Source organism: Anolis sagrei, chromosome 1, assembly GCF_037176765.1.
Source record: "Anolis sagrei isolate rAnoSag1 chromosome 1, rAnoSag1.mat, whole genome shotgun sequence".
Lineage (NCBI taxonomy): Eukaryota > Metazoa > Chordata > Lepidosauria > Squamata > Dactyloidae > Anolis > Anolis sagrei.
The window spans coordinates 189114739-189130373 of NC_090021.1; the positions used below are offsets into that span (position 1 = coordinate 189114739).

Here is a 15635-nt window from a genome sequence, read left to right on the forward strand (position 1 = left end):
ATTAATTCTACAGTGATGGTGCACCCTGGGGTTCATATCCCACTCAGCCTGAAATTCACCTGAGTAAATCATGTTCTCTGAGCTTTAAAGAAAAGCAATGGCAATTCACTACTGATTATTTTTTGTGTCAGGAACAACTTAAGAATCTGCAAGGTGCTTCTGGTGTGAGAGAATTGGCCGTCTGCAAGGACATTGCCCAGGGACACCAGACTGTACTGTGTTATAATTCTGTCATTTCTAATTTTGCCTAGAGCCCACAAACATATACATAGGGAATTGGGTCATGTAATAATAATAAATAACAAAAACTACACTACAATATAAAATCCTGATTATCTGCTTTGATGTTTTGATGTCTTACCATCCTTGTGGGAGGTTTCCCTCATGTCCCCGTATGGGGAGCTGGAGCTGACAGAGGGAGCTCATTCACGCTCTCCCTGGATTTGAACCTCCAACCTGTCGGTCTTCAGTCCTGCCAGCACAAGGGTTTAACCCATTGCACCACTCGGGGCTCCTACCTCTGAATTAATTTTGCCAAGAAAACCCTACAGTGAGATCAACATAAGTAAGAGCCAGTGTAAAGACACATAACAAAAATCAGACTCTGTACGTATGTGTTTTGTTTATTTTTCTAAAGGGAAAATATGTGAAACCCCCTTTTCCCCTGGGGCTGAGAAAAACATGATGGATGTGTAGTATAAAAAAGTGAAAGTATATATGTATGTTCCTACTTTTTTGCTGCACGTTCCATGCAATGTGGAGAAAATAATTTCCTTTAATGCATTCTATTGTCTCTTTCTGTATACTTTGACAAATACCATGTCAGTCATGGATTTTTGCAGTGATTATTGTATGCCGTGCTGCTGCTATAGGAATGTCTAGGCATGATATCAAAGCCGGGTGGCCTCACATCAACTTGCCTGTATTTACAGATAACCGTAATGACAGACAGCCATTCTCCCAACCTTCACTCAAATGGAAGTATGAAAGCAAAGAGGTGGCTGTGTAACAGCTGAGAATGATCTACTCTCCCCTTTTGCATACACATGCCAGTTTGCATGGAGAATTGTTAAAACTTCAGCCCTTCCCTTGGGATAATGTAATGGTTGATGTAAAAGTTGGCAATTGATACAGAAGCCTTGCAACATCTGAAAAATGCTTCTAGCAGCCAGAATGGTTAGCTAATCACTTAGAAACAGATTCTTGCCATTTTTCTGTAGAGGAGTAAAAAAGGACAGGTCTTTCTGTGCCCACTTTTTGCCATTAGGAAAATAAGAAATATTTTAAACAAAGCAGTTCCACAGTATTTATTTTTATGAGTTTTTGTTTTGTTTTGTTTTTGGTTGGATGAAATGAGAATATCTGCTCTTGGGTTACATGTGACTAGAGTCCACAAATATATACATAGGGAAATGGGTCATGTAATAATAATAAATAACAAAAACTACACTACCATATAAAATCCTGATTATCTGCTTTGAACTGGATTATATGGCAGTGTAGACTCATATAATCCAGGTCAAAGCAGATAATGTGGATTATCTGCTTTGATCTGGATTATACGGCAGTGTAGTTTCAATAGGTGTGTTTTGTTTTTGATTGGATGGAATGAGAATATCTACTCTTGGGTTATATGTGACTAGAGTCCACAAACATATACATAGGGAATGGGGTCATGTAATAATAATAAATTTATTATTATATCCTGCCATCATCTCCCAAAAGGGATTCAGGGAGGCTTACAAATGGCACAAAGTGTCTAAAAACAACATAATGAAACACAGTATAACACACAATAAAATAAAACACATATACATATTAAAACATCAACTGGGATTCTAGAAAACTGAGGTCATCAATCAATGGCTGTAGCTGCTGTAAACTTGGCCAGTGTAAACAATAGAAGTGGAATAAATATTTCTAAAGTCCCCAGGATTAATCACCTGGTTCTCAACTTTGGCCCCATCTACACTACCATATAAAATCCTGATTATCTGCTTTGAACTAGATTATATGGCAGTGTAGACTCATATAATCCAGGTCAAAGCAGATAATGTGGATTATCTGATTTGATGTGGATTATCTGCTTTGATAATATGGATGATATGGCAGTGTAGAAGGGGCCTTAGTTTCCATAGGCGTGCAACACCACACTGGACATTACAATGTGTCTTACTGTTCAGAAAGAAAAGGTCTCTTGGGTGCAGACAGGATTAGATGAATGATTCGTTGACTCCTGACTTGGAATGTGCATCCAAACAAACACAACAGACCCTTGTGACATATTTTCTTGGAAGTAAGTGGTATTGGAGATAAATCCCATTAAATGAAGCCTTGGAACAGACATGCACAAGATTGCACTGTCAAGCTACAATTATGTGCAGGATTATCAGAAATGAAATCCCACTGAACACACAGTGGAACTTCAAATCCTTTGGACTTCTTTGGTTTGTTTTTCCTCAATATTTTGTTAGTGGTCACTTGATTTCCTGTTACTTCATACATATATTTGGGATCTAACTTTCAAAGGATGGTTTTCTTCCAAGTTTTTATCAGATTTCATTTTTACTGAGCATGGACTCCAGTATAGAAAGTTATTGGGGTTTCTCAAGTGACTGCATAATCTAGCTCCTGTCTGCTCTGAAATAGGTTCCACTGAGTCCCGTGTGGCTTTCGTTCAGGTAAATGGGTATAATATAGCAGCCTGATAGACATTATACACTTTAATGATGATATATGATTTAGTAATATCTAGAATAAAGCACCATTACATGCCTAGACTTTTAATAAAACAGATGAATTTGATAATATACTCATCCATCAGCTGCTTGGTAGTTATTTACATCTTACAACAATAAAAAAACAAAGGGAGATCAATTCTTGCTTTTGTATTTGGGGAAATGTCTTAGAATAGCTTGGATTTTATTTCGACGATGTTTATGTAAACATCAGTTTAACTGGAGAAAAGCTTTAAAACAGAAGAAGGACATACAGAATATCCTAAAGGTGATTAAACTGTGGATTAATCTAATCGCCTTTAGAAGTTAGTCCACGGAGCAATCCTTCTCAATGAGAATGATTCATCTCTGGCTCTCACAAGCTTTGTAGGTATTATTCGTCCTGGAGGTATGTGGCTCTTACAATATATCACTGCTGTAATGCCAGTATTGATGCAGGAGAGGACTGGTCCATTAGCACTTAACAAGGTAGGAAGAGCCCATTTTCAGTGGGAGCAGTCGTTTATAAACCAGTAAATACAGAGAGTTGAAAGGAGGCTTTTGTAATGGCAAGCACTTCACTGCAGAACGGAATACAATCACCAGAGTATCAAACCCTCCAACTGTCCTGGTTTGGGAGGGATCACTCTGGTTAATCCTCCGCTGTCCTGCTTTCCCTCCCAGTGGCTATTAAAATGGCAACAGTCTTGGAAAGCAATGGCTCCCAAAGAGACTAATTTCAGGTGGAATCAGGTGTCAAACAGGGATGTGTTATTGCCCCAACCTTATTTTCCATCTTCATCGCTATGATACTTCATCTTGATGACGGGAAGCTTCCCACTGGAATGGAAATCATCTATCAGACAGATAGCAAGCTATTTAACCTCAGCAGACTGAAAGCCAAAACGAAGGCTACAACAACATCTGCTATAGAACTCCAATATGCTGATGACAACATCATCTGTGCACATTCAGAAGATGACCTAAAAGCCGCTCTAAACACCTTTGCAAAAGTATACGAGAAGCTTGGCCTGTCATTGAATATTGATAAAATCCTAACCCTAGCCCTTTCTCTGTGATGTCCAGTTTCTCCTTCTGTTCTTCCAGCAGGCACCAACCAATCCATCTGTAACGCCAGAAATACAGCTTAATGATGTAACATTAGAAAATGTTGACCATTTCCACTACCTTGGTGGCCACCTCTCCACGAAAGTCAACACTGACATTGAAATACAACACTGCCTGAGCTCTGCAAGTGCAGCATTTTTCCGAATGAAGCACAGAGTGTTTGAGGGATACCAAGGTGCTTGTTTATAAAGCTATTGTTCTCCCAACCCTGCTATATGCCTGCGAAACGTGGACTATCTACAGATGTCACATGCAACTCCTGGAATAATTCCATCAGCATTGCTTCCAAAAAAAAATCCTGCAAGTCTCTTGAGAAGACAGACAGACAAATGTCAGTGTGCTGGAAGAAGCAAAGACCACCAGCATTGAAGCGATGGTCCTCTGCCATCAACTCCGCTGGACTGGCCACACTGTCCGAATGCCCAATCACTGTCTCCCAAAGCAGTTGCTCTACTTCAAACTCAAGAACGGAAAATGGAATGTTGGAGGACAGGAAAATAAATTTAAAGATTGCTTCAAAGCCAACCTTTAAAACGTTGGTATAGATACCAAGAGTTGGAAAGCCCTGGCCCTTGAGCGCACTAGCTAGAAGTCAGCTGTTACCAGGAGGCACGAATGGAGGGCGAAAGAGAGAAACGTGCCAAGAGAAAGACATGTCAAGCTAACCCCGATCGGGACCACCTCCCACCTGGAAACCAATGCCCTCACTGCAGGAGACATGCAGGTCAAGAATATGGCTCCACAGTCACCTACGGACCGACCACCAGGACTTCACTTGGAGGACAATCTTACTCGGACAATGAGGGATCACCTAAGTAAGTAAAGTATTAAAATGTACCAGTTTCTCACTTCTGTCCCTTCTTTCCACATTCTTAGCTAACTTTCAGTCCTTGCAAACTGAGTTCAAAGTGCCAAAATAGTTTTCATTCAGTTAACTTTAGCAGGAGGGAGAAGAGATGTGAAGTCTGGCCCTTTCGAATAGATTCAGGCAAAAGCAAAGTTCTGCAGTCACACTTGGGACGAAGCTACTATTCCACTGCAGTCACACAATCATAGATAGTGACTACGTAGTGGCATGAGCACCCTCGCGATCATGCCTCTCTCCATTCACACGACTGTGCCAAAATGCTGATCCACGGTCACATATTTGTCATCTAAGGAAGTAGACTTAGCCTATGAAAGCCTATGCTTAAGATTCACTCAATCCCAAATGTGCTAAAAGATTTCTTTTTATGCTATATTTTTTAAAAAACACGAGCAGATCCATATGGGAGAATATGGCCCTTCAAATAACTTAGACCTGAGACACATAGCATATTTCCTCATGTCTAATATCTACCTTTTAAAACTAAATTATATTGCGAAAAACGAGGTGTACATTAGCTTTTATGGTGCATTAGAATTGTGTACGCAAACCCATCTGGAGATACCAGACAGGGAGACAGGGGGCAATGAACCTGTTTCTGGCAGCAGCAGTGGCCTCAGGCTCCATGGTGTCCGAAGGAGGAGGAGGAGTGCCTGGTTGGTGACTATCATATCTACTGCTAGGCTGTGGAAGTGCTGAGGGGCCTTCGGACCTCTCTGGCCAAAGGAGCAGAAAGCATTGCCCTTGCCAGCTCTCTCTGGTCCAGGGCTTGGCCATGCATCCTGCCTTCCAGGAAGCCCGTGTGGGCTTAGTCATGGGCTTTTCCCAAGTAGAGTCATTCATGCTGGTTTTGAAGACCTCATGAATGAAGCAGTTGGGAACTGTGCAAGGCTGGTGAGTTCACCAGCCATGGCCTGACAGAGGGGAGTGACTTCCGCTGTTGGATGCATTACATTCAGGGGCAAATCCATTTTTGTAATGTGCACCTTCAAAACTGAGGTACGCATTACATTTGATGGTGCATTATGCTCCAGTAAATACGAATAGGTAATCAGCATGATTTTAATATGTGTCAGTGGAACTATTGCTATAAGGGAGTTGTTATTCTATGTTGGTTAAATTTTTATTTCATTATTCATTGCACTGTGTGAGCTACGTTTTCTTTCAGGAGCTAAGGATACTCAACATAATTGTTACCCCCACTCGATCTCTGTATTTTAAGTCAGGTTGAGAGACAAGGTTTGGGAAAGGCATATGGTGACCTTCCTATAGTCTTAGCATATTTTACCTGCTACCAAGCTCACACCAGCTTGAGGTTGGTTAATTTCAATCTTGATATTCATTAGGCCACAATCAAATGGTGAGAGGGAAATATTCCGGTAATTAAAATGCTTGTTGTCTGTTTCATTTCTCCATTTATACCCCACATTTCCTCACTAAGACACAGGTTTTCCTCACCTCATTTTCTTCTCAAAAGAATTGAGATAAGCGACTGAATGAGCCAGTAATTTCTCTTGGCGTACTTTCATATATTTATTTGGCTTCAAGCCATGACTGGATTGTTATCTCAGTGATTATCTCTTTAGGGATGACCTTCATCATCATAAATAGTGCAGAGTTTTCTTGGCGTAATTTTTTCATTTTTGCCGCAGTAGCAAGGTTACAGTTATACAGTTCCAAATCAGAGGGCTGGTGGGTTAACATAATGGTTACACTTTGAAAGTAACTTTTTGTTTCTTTCATTTCTCAGAACTACATAAAACAGTAATTACATCTTTAAGATGTTTGAAGGACAAAAACATTTTCCTTCTGTCTTCTTTTCTTCAAATCTCAATACCGAGAGCAGAGCATGAGGCATCAATACTTGAACCATGTGATATTGGCCTTCAGTTTAGGGAATCCAATACTGAACAACTATAACAGTTACTAAAGGTTAGTTAGATTGTAAAAGAGATTGTAAAATTATTCTTGATCAATTTAGAATGTTAATATGACTTAGTTATATAGACAGCCCTCCAAATCTATGGATTCTGCATTCATGGATTGCAACATGCATGGCTTGAAAAAAATGTTTTTGAATTCACAAAAGCAAACCTTGATTTTGCTATTTTATATAAGTGACACCATTTTACTACACCATTCTATATATGGGACTTGAACATCCATAGATTCTGGTATCTCTCTATTGGGGACCTGGAATCAAGCACTAAAGCAGTGGTTCTCAACCTGTGGGTCCCCAGGTGTTTTGGCCTACAACTCCCAGAAATCCCAGCTAGTTTTCCAGCTGTTAGGATTTCTGGGAGCTGAAGACCAAAACATCTGGGGACCCACAGGTTGAGAACCACTGCCCTAAAGGATACCAAGGGCCCATTGTATTTTATAAAGAAAAGCAATTAATTACAAGTAACTGGTTATGCATAACTACAGTAAATATCTCTAAGCTCTCTTTGATTTAGCCTGTAGTAGCTGTGGTCCTTTTTTTAAAAACCCAATTTGATAGCAATATTTTTATCAAGCGAAACGAAATACATTTTTATCAAGTTAAAGTAAATACCAAAATTATGATGACTGATGACTTTTCAGTGTAAGTATTGAAGTGGCTGAGAGAATACGCTGAAAATCAAGATAGGGTTGATGGCGTAAAACAGTTTTCTCGGCCTGGGTCCTAAATTTTCATTCTCAAGGGTCTTTCTGATGGGTGTTGTCCAACAACTTTGGAGGGTAGTTCATCATCATCATCGTGTCCAAGTAGGATAGCCTTCCAAACAGGGTCTTGGCTGTGGGTCCGTAGGTGAGTGTGGAGACCTATTCTTGGCCCACATATTCTTCCACATTGAGAACATCAGTTTTGAGGGGGAAGGCAGTCCTGGTCAGGGTTGGCTTGACATGCCTTCCTCTTGATGCGTTTCATCCTTTCACTCTCCATTCGTGCCTCTTCGAATTCGACAGTACTATTGGTAACAGCTGACCTTCAGTTAGAATGCTCAAGGGCCAGGGCTTCCCAATTCTTGGTGTCTATGCCACAGTTTTTAAGGCTTTAAGCCCATCTTTAAATCTCTTTTCCTGTCCACCAACTTTCCATTTTCCATTCTTCAGTTGGGAGTAGAGTAACTGCTTTGGGAGATGGTGGGCGGTCATTCGGATAATATGACCAGTCCAACGGAGTTGATGGCAAAGTATCATTGCTTCAGTGCCGGTGGTATTTGCTTCTTTCAGCATGCTGACATTTTCTGCTTGTCTTCCTAAGAAATTTGACGGATTTTTCAGAGGCAATGCTTATGGAATCGTTCCAGGAGTTGAGCGTGACGTCTGTAAATGGTCCACATTTCGCAGCTAAATAACAGGGTTGGGAGGACAATGGCTTTATAAACAAGCACCATGGTCTTGAGGGGTAGTTAGGGATGACTAACAAAGAACTTTCATAACCACTTCAACTTCTTGGGAGCAAGAATGTGTGTGGATCTGGGTCTCAATGGAAAGGGAAAGTTGTCTTTTCAGCTGAGACTGACACATCGCACCAAAGAATAGTTATCGAGTAGACGGAGGCAAGTGTGCATAGGACTGCAGCTTTAGAGGACATTTTGCTCTTGGCATTTTTGATACAGAAATGCTGAAGTATCTGGTGTATTTCCACTGCAGCTGTTACTGTCCTTCTCTATTTGTTTGAAGGTCGAAAGAAACAAAAATGACAGGGACAACCTATGGGGACATCTTAGCTGTTGTTAGCTGCTGTCAGCTTAACTTATGGCAACCCCATCCTCAACAGTCCTGCTTAAGTCTTGCAGACTCAGGACACCAGTGGAATCCTAGTCTTTCCATTTTGAATATGGTATTCCCCCTTTCCTACTGCCTTACCTTACCAAGCATTACAGGTTGAGCATCCTTTGTCTGGAATTTCAAAATCCAAAATACTCCAAAATCTAAAATGGTCCACTGGTATGTTGATGGTTCAACATACACAAACTGTGCTTCATGCATAAAGTTATTATGAATATTGTATATAAAAATTTTATGTATATAACCACCTCATCAGAGGGAGTGATTTTAGCGTCCTAGTCCACCCTGTCTGGAGGACTGATGGGCTCGTTGCCCATCAGAGGCACAAGGGAGCTTCCTGTGGAAGCCCCTCCTCCAACTGGAGGGAAAGCATCACCAGATGCTTCCCTCTTAATATGGGATGCTTCACCAGGACTTTATGATGTCATATGATACTTAAGAAAAATAATTTCATGATTAGACAAGGTATCACATCATATACATACAGATATTCCAAAATATGAAACATTTCTAAGCCAGAGAATTTTTGGATAAGGGAGAGTATTGTTTTTTCTAGTGAGTCATGTCTTCTCATGATATGGCCAAACTATGATGGTCTTAATATAGTCATTTTGGGGAGATTTGCTTTAGGGGCCATTTTTCTTCTTAGTAGTCCACAACATCTGTAGAACTCTTCTCTATTGCCCTGTGGCCAATTGATTGCTTTCCTTCCTATCAGCTTTCTTTACTCTCCGGCATTCACAACTACAGGCAGTCCCTAAGTTACGAACACGACAGGTTCTGTAGGTTTGTTCTTAAGTTCAGCAGCTCAGCGGTTTAAGCTGCTGCACCACTGGGGGCTATATATATATATATATATATATATATATATATATATATAAACATTTCTTGGAGCTCCATGATAAACGTTTCTTGCAAGTTTGAGAACTCCTGCATGTTTACAATTTTCTGTAGGGTTGCATCCACAGTGTTGCCTGTGGCTGAAGGTTGGGCACGCCTGCTGTAGAATGGATGCAGCTTGAGACAACCTGGGCTCCATGCTCTGGCATCCTGGGAGGTGCCGTTTCACCTTCTCTGCCAGAGAGCTTGTGTGCCTCGCCCAAACTACAACCCCCAGGATTCCCTAGCAGTTTTAGGGATGTCGAGCTGCATCCATTCTCCAGTGTAGAAGAACAAGGTGGGTGCCTTGGATGGCTGGCTGCCTTGGGGACTTCCACACAGCCCTATATCCCTGAATATCAAGGCAGAAAACCCCATATTATCTCAGTGTGGATTCAGAGAACTCAGGGCCCTACATCTCAAAGCCAAAAAGGGTGAGGCTCCTTCCACAGAGCTGAATAAAATCCCACATTTTCTGCTTTGAACTGGAATGTATGGCAGTGTAGACTCAGATAACCCAGTTCAGAGCAGATATTGTATGGTTTTCTGCGTTGATAGGTAAAGGTAAAGGTTTTCTCCTGACATTAAGTCCAGTCGTGTCTAACTCTGGGGTAGGTGCTCATCTCCATTTCTCAGCTGAAGAGCAGGCGTTATCCGTATACACCTCCAAGGCCATGTGTCTGGCATGACTGCATGGAGCACCGTTACCTTCTAGTAACCTATTGATCTACTATTGATCTACTCACATTTTCATGTTTTCAAGCTGCTAGGTTGGCAGAAGCTGGGGCTAACAGCGGGAGCTCACGCTGCTCTCCGGATTTGAACCTGCGACCTTTCGGTAGGCAAATTCAGCAGCCCAGCGGTTTAACCCACCATGCCACTGGGGGCTCCCTTGATATTCTGGTTTACATGGCTATGTGAAAGGGCCCCAGTTCAAAGAAGATATTGTGGGATTTTCTGCCTTGATATTCTGGGATATAACGCTGTGTGGAAGGGCCCTTCTTCCACACAGGGAGCCCTTGTGGCGCACCCGGTGGCACAATGGGTTAAACCCTTGTGCCGGCAGGGCTGAAGGTGATAGTATGATAGCTGGGACCGGAAGCTCCGAGCATTATGCACATTCTGAAATGGCAGTTGTGAATAAGGAAATAAGAGCAGCACACTGAGGGCAGGAACGTAATTTGTAGTTGCATTTGGTGGAAAGATAGACAGGAAGGGAGGGTTAGGATAAGGTTTAGGTTGAGGATTAGGGGTTAGGGTAAGGTTTAGGGATAGGGTTAGGGTATGGGTTTAGATTTTACTATTACAGAACTCTTACATTACTTCAATAATATCTGTTAATAATAATGTGACTGGCCTGTCTTACAGTACCTCAGTGCATTCCGTTTTGTGTTGCGCAAACAGCACTCCCAAAGGAGCAAAGCGGTAACAGCATAACGCTTGGAGCTTCCGGACCCAGCAATCATACTATTACCTAACATGACCAAAACCGGGCTGAAGACTGACAGGTCGCAGGTTCGAATCAGGGGCGAGTGCGGATGAGCTCTCTCTGTCAGCTCCAGCTTCCCATATAGGGACATGAGAGAAACCTCCCACAAGGATGGTAAAATATCAAAACATCTGGGCGTCCCCTGGGCAATGTCCTTGCAGGCGGCCAATTTTCTCACACCAGAAGCAACTCGCAGTTTCTCAAGTCGCTCCTGACACTGGAGAGAGAAAAAAAAGGGGGGGGGGAGCCCTTCCACACAGCCCTATATCCTAGAATATCAAGGCTGAAAATCCCACAATATCTGAATGTGGATTTAGGTAACTCAGGGCCCTTCTACCCTCTATCCCAGAACAGGGGTCCTCAAACTAAGGCCCGCGGGCCAGATTCGGCCCTCTAAGGTCATTTACCCGGCAATCGCTCAGGGTCTGAAATGATTTGAAAGCACACAACAGCAACAACAATCCTATCTCATCAGCCAAAATCAGGCCCATAGTTCCCATTGAAATGCTAACAAGTTTATATTTGTTAAAAAAAATTCTTCATTGTAATTATTGTATTGTTTTAAAGTGGGTTTTTTTTTTTACTACAAGTAAGATATATGCATAGGAATTCTTTCATTTTTTCCAAATTATAACCTGGCCCTCCAACAGTTTGAGGCACTGTGACCTGGCCCTTTGTTCAAATAGTTTGAGGACCCCTGTCCCAGCATATCAGAAAATCTCACAATATCTGAGTGTGGATTCAGATAACTCAGTGCCCTTCCACACAGCCCTAGATCCCAGAATATCAAGGCAAAAAATCCCACATTATCTGCTTTGAACTGGGTTGCCTGAGTCCACACTCAGATATTATGGGATTTTCTGCCTTGATATTCTGAGATAGAGGGCTGTGTGGAAGGGCCCAGAGTTATCTGAATCCACACTCAGATATGGTGAGATTTTCTGCCTTGATATTCTGGGATAGAGGGCTGTGTGGAAGGGCCCTTGTTGTCTTTCAGGGTGGTGCTTGGGGCCAGCAGATGCGGCTCCCCAAAGGAGGCGAGAAGGAGGGAAGGGCGCGCGAGCAGCTCCAAAGTGGCAGCGCGCGCCCTTGGGAGTGAGGCGCGCGCCCGCCGGCTTGCCTCCCTTGGCCCATGCTGAGCCCGTGATTGGGCGGTCCGGGCCACGGGAAGCCCCGCCCCTTTCGCCCAGACCGGACCAGCGGGGACTTGGCGAGGCAGGCGCAGCAGAAGCAGCGGCGCTTTTGTCCAGAGGCCGCGAGGGGCGAAAAGAAGAAGAAGGAGGGAGAGAAAAAGGCAGGAAGGAGAGGAACGAGGCGGCGGCGCCTCCCTCCCTCTTTCTTTCTTTCTTTCCTTCCCTCCTTCCTCTGTGTCCCGCCTTCCTTCCCCGTTGCTCCATTGCTGCCACAAGGCTCTGGGCCGGACCCAGCTCGCCCTCCTTCCCTGTCGCCGGCCTTGGGGCCTCCAGGTGAGTCTCTCCCCCTTCTCTCTCTCTCTCAGGATGAAGGAGAAGCCGCAGAAGAAGGCCCAGCCTCGAGGCCTGGGAGGGAGGGAGGCAGGCAGGCAGGGAGGGCTTTTGTTTCCCCCTCCTCCTCCTCCTTGCAGAGGGATTGCTGCACCCCGGGGAGAGTGGGGAGGAGGAGGAGGAGGAGGACTGCAGGAAGCCCACCTTTCTCAGCCATTTTTATGAGAAGGACATGCTTGCCCTTGACTCATTCTCCTGCTCCTTCTGCCACCCCTCTCTTGGTACAAACCGCAGCAACAGGTTGCTGGCAACTTGTGGTTTTTTCTGTTCTTTTGGGGGGTGTTTATTTATAAATGCATGATGGTATTGTATTAAACAGGGACGAGTAAACGCCCCCTTGCTTCTTTGATGCTGCTGCTTCCTTCTGCTCCAGGTTTCCCTCCTCCTTGTCCCTCCTCTTTTCCTTCCCTTTGTGCTGTCACTTCCCAGCTTTCACTGTAAAAGGGGTGATTTGAGTTAAAGGCCCCAATCTTTCTCCCCCACTTTTTTTTTTTGCAAAGGATTTTTTTTTCCTCATCTTGACTTTTTATTAAAAATTGCTTATTGCTGCTAAGGCTCTAAGGCCCCTTCCACACAGCTGAATAAAACCCCACATGTTCTGCTTTGAACTGGACTATATGGCAGTGTGGACACACGGCCCTTCCACACAGCCATAGAACCCAGAATATCAAGGCAGAAAAACCCACAAGATCTGCTTTGAACTGCGTTATCTGAATCCACCCTGTCATATATCCCAGTTCAAAACAGATAATGTAGGGTTTTATTTAGGTGTGTGGAAGGGGCCTAAGATAACACAGTTAAAACCTGATATTGTGGAATTTTCTGCCTTGATATTCTGGGTTCTATGGCTGTGTGGAAGGGCCCTACATCTCAAAGCCAAAAAGGGTTAGGCCCTTTCCGCACAGCTGAAGAAAATCCCACCATATTTCCTTTGTACTGGGATATATGGCAGTGTGGACTCAGATATCCCAGTTCAAAGCAGATATTGTGGGATTTTCTGCCTTAATATTCTGGGTTGAAAGGACCCTCAGTCATTCCTTGACAATTTCAAGGAAAATTGGGGAAAAAAGAAAAAGTTGTTTTTCCCGGCAGAGAAGATCCTATCCATGACTAGAGATGCTTTTTTTGAATGAATCCTTCCTTCAGGCTTGTTACTGCTTGTAAAAATATAACCTGGGGCTACTATTCTTGTGACTTAAGGTGTAGTCAAGGCTACACCTTTCCACACAGCCATATAACCCAGGGCCCTTCTACACAGCCCTATATCCCAGAATATCAAGGCAGAAAATCCCACAAAATCCAAGTGTGGACTTAGATAACCTAGTTCTAAGCAGACATTGTGGGATTTTCTGCCTTGATATTCTGGGATATAGAGTGTGTGGAAGGGCCCTTCCTGATAGGCCCTGTATCGCAGGATCTGATCCCAAGTTTTCTGTTTATCCCAAGTTATCTCTCAGTGTAGACTCATATAGGACCCTTCCACACAGCCCTCTCCTTTATTCCCCTTTTAATTTGGAATTACTTCCAAATCAGGTGAAATTTGTGTCACCCTTGTTAATTACTATTGTCCTGCCTCTATTCTGACAAGGCAATCCAATTGATCCTTACAGTCATTTCCTGAAGCAGAATAAAAATGGTGGCTCTGCAGATATTATTTCAGATCATCTCTAGGGAAGCCAGTCAGCATAGATTTCCTTTTCCTCTTCTATGCCCTGTAATGCTTGTTAAGGTGAAACCAGGATTATATGCTTTCCCAAGGATAGCTGTCCTGTTTATCCATTAAGCAGCCTGGCCAAGTTTTAATTTTACAGTGACCTAGAGTTTCTATTTTGCCTTCTTTGAAACCGATTCATGGTAAGAGGAAAGAAAGGAGGCTGTAAGCAGGAACAGAACAAATGTCAAAGGCCTCATTCTAATGGCGTATTGGATGTCATTCTTGTCTCCTCCTTTCCTTCACCATCACTGCATTTGCAATGCATACACATGAGTATTGATTGTGGATATTTGAAACAAAGAAAACATATGTTGCTGTTCCTTTCTGCCTGTGGAGCTAGGCCCCAATATCTAATTACAAACAAGATAGGTTCTGTAGGTTTGTTCTTAAGTTGAATTTGTATGTAAGTCAGAACAGGTACATTTTAAAGTGTAACTCCAGTGCGCACGCTCTCTCTCTCTCTATGTGTGTGTGTGTGTGTCTATATATATATATGTGAGAGGGTGGGTCAAAAAGTTTTGCTTCCTGTATCATAAAAACGTTATGAATGAACCTATAACAGCAGAAGTCGCTACAGATCATAGCCTGAACTGTCCTCTACACAACACTACTGTTCAACATAGGTGCCACCATCAATTTGTACACATTTGTACCACCGTTTAACCAAGGCATCAAAACCATTTTGGAAAAATTCAGGATTTTGCTTCATGACCCATGATTTTATATCTGTTTTTTAACATTGTTCAAGTCATTGAATCTGAAACCACGTGGGTTGTCTTTCAGAGATCCAAACAGGTAAAAGAAGGGGGCAAATCATCAACATTCTTCAAGCGATGCTGGATTTTCTTAGGTGCACAACTTTCTTTTGCCAGATATTCAATGACAACTCTTTCTTTCAGCTTCAGATTAATGGTTCTAATCAGTTAATCCGAAAAAGAAAAGAGTATTATCAGGAGAATAAGGTTACTACCTCTATCATATCATGCATAGATAGTCCAGTAACTCTGTAAGAAATAAACGTTAGAGCGATGGAGGCATTACTTTTTGACCCACTCTCGTATTTGAAACTTTTGTATCCCAATCTTTTCTACCTCTGTAGAGGGACTCAGACCAGCTAACAGCAAAGATTCAATGCTAACAATACAGTCTAAACATCATACATCAACAATGAGATTAAAACATATAAAATAAATACATATAAATCAATTTGCCAAGATAAAATCATGTCCAACTCAGTCCGCATATGTGGTTGATAACTTTGGTCAATTGCTGGTCTCAGCCATTATTCTGGGAATGCCTTGTTCCAAAGCCAGGATTTCACTAGCTTCCTGAACATGTCAGGAGGGAGGGGGCAGATCTGATCTCATTCGGGAGGGAGTTCCATTGCCGGGGGGCCACCACCGAAAAGGCCCTGTCTCTCGCTCCCACCAGACGCAATTGCGAAAGTGACGGGACTGAAAGCAGGGCCCCTCCAGAAGATCTTGATGGTTCATAGGGGAGAATACTTTCTTTGGATAGCATAGGAAAGGGTTAACTCCCCCAT

At 42.8% G+C, this 15635-nt stretch overlaps 1 protein-coding gene across 2 annotated transcripts in view; it reads left to right on the top strand.

The window, feature by feature from the left end:
• Window positions 1-12020: 12020 nt before the first annotated feature.
• SESTD1 (SEC14 and spectrin domain containing 1) overlaps window positions 12021-15635 on the top strand; it is an 85944-nt gene continuing 82329 nt past the window's right edge. Inside the window, exon 1 of one of the 2 annotated variants that reach the window (XM_060779882.2) lies at window positions 12021-12321. The gene's annotated coding sequence lies outside the window, so the exon portion shown is untranslated. The remainder of the gene's footprint in view (window positions 12322-15635) is intronic. The other variant, XM_067471186.1, reaches the window with a different exon arrangement.